This window comes from Sturnus vulgaris, unplaced genomic scaffold (assembly GCF_052056855.1).
Source record: "Sturnus vulgaris isolate bStuVul1 unplaced genomic scaffold, bStuVul1.hap1 Scaffold_1021, whole genome shotgun sequence".
In the NCBI taxonomy this organism is placed as follows: Eukaryota; Metazoa; Chordata; class Aves; order Passeriformes; family Sturnidae; genus Sturnus; species Sturnus vulgaris.
In genome coordinates this window covers 31,026-32,500 of record NW_028275928.1, presented here as the reverse complement: position 1 = coordinate 32,500, position 1,475 = coordinate 31,026, and the positions used below count along the sequence as shown (strand labels likewise).

General features: G+C 74.3%; 1 non-coding gene across 1 annotated transcript; it reads right to left on the bottom strand.

Moving 5' to 3' along the window:
• Positions 1–575: 575 nt before the first annotated feature.
• Positions 576–728, bottom strand: LOC148219487 (5.8S ribosomal RNA). The gene has a single exon (XR_015799757.1). It is a non-coding gene; the product is annotated as a 5.8S ribosomal RNA (ribosomal RNA).
• Between the last annotated feature and the right edge of the window lie 747 nt (positions 729–1,475).

Genomic DNA, 1,475 nt, shown 5'->3' with positions numbered 1-1,475 from the left:
AGCGGCAGAGACGGCCCTGACGGGGGGGAACCGGCCAGCCGGGCGGGAAAAGCGGCGACCTCAAGCGGGGAGAGAGAGAAACGCGACGGCGACAGAGAGAGGAGGGGAGGGCTTCGCGGGAAGGAGGAGGGGGTCGCACCCCCGTCCCCGGCGCTCTCGGCCTCGCGCGCGCGCGGCAGCACGGCACGGTACCCCCGCGGTACCCACCCGCAGACAGCCGCCCGCACGGGGGGGAGAGCCCGGGGGCGAGGCCCGCGCCTCGCCTCCCTCTCGGCCCTCTCGCTCTCTCGTCTCTCTCGCACGGCCCACGGCGGCGTCTTCGACGCCGACTCTCGCTCTCCCCGGCCACCGCCACCGCACCGCGGCACGGCCCCGGCAAGGACGAGCTCCGCCCCAGCGGCTCGTTCCGGGAGCGGGGAGCTACGGAGCGCTCCCCGAGTCTGCATTTAGGGGGACGAAGGCCCTGCGCGGCGACGACGACGACGACGTCGACGTCGACCGCGGGCAACGGGCCTGCGAGGCAACCCCAGCCGCGCCGCCGGGGTGGCCCCCCCGGACGGCGATTGATCGTCAAGCGACGCTCAGACAGGCGTAGCCCCGGGAGGAACCCGGGGCCGCAAGTGCGTTCGAAGTGTCGATGATCAATGTGTCCTGCAATTCACATTAATTCTCGCAGCTAGCTGCGTTCTTCATCGACGCACGAGCCGAGTGATCCACCGCTAAGAGTTGTCTGGCTTTCGGGACCGCTCGCGTGAAGCGGCCCCTTTTCTGTTTCTGCAGGGACGCGCGCGCCCCCGCGCGCCCCGCTTCGACCGTACGAGCACACACAAACGGAGGAGGAGGAGGAGAAAGCGCGGGGCAAAAAAGAGAAACCCCGCGCAACGCTCCGAAGGTCGGCCAAAGAAAGGCGGAGGGGCCCGCGCCCCCGACCGCCTCCCCCCGCGAGGGGAGACGCCGCCTCGCGTGCCGTCCTTCGGAGGCGGCCCAGGCGCCCGGGCTCGGCCCGACCTCCGCGCGGAGGGGCTTGTGCGGCAACGCGCCGGACCGCGGGGGGCACGGTGGCCCGCCCGGCCTCTCGATCACGGGACGACTACGCGTTCGCGGGCCGGGGGCGCGACCGCCGGCCCCCGCCGCTCCCGGCTCACTCCCTGGCTTCTCCTTTTCACCGCTCCGCCGACTCGCGGAACGCCGCCGCGCCAAAACGCGGGGGCCGGCTCTCCCGCCAGCGGCCCCTGAACGTCGCCCGAAACGCCACGCGGCGGCGGGACCGTTCCGCCGGCGCAACCCCTGGCGCGGGACCGCTTGCCCGCCGGAAGGCGAACGCCCGGCGGGCCGCGCTCCGCCACCGGCGCCGGAGGCGGGACGCCGCCGAGACCCGAGCCGGCATCGCGGAGCGCCCGAGGTCTGCCGCTCGGCAAAACCCCTCCGCCACCCGCGGCCGCACTCCCGGGACCGCCGCCGCTTCGCACCGCCGA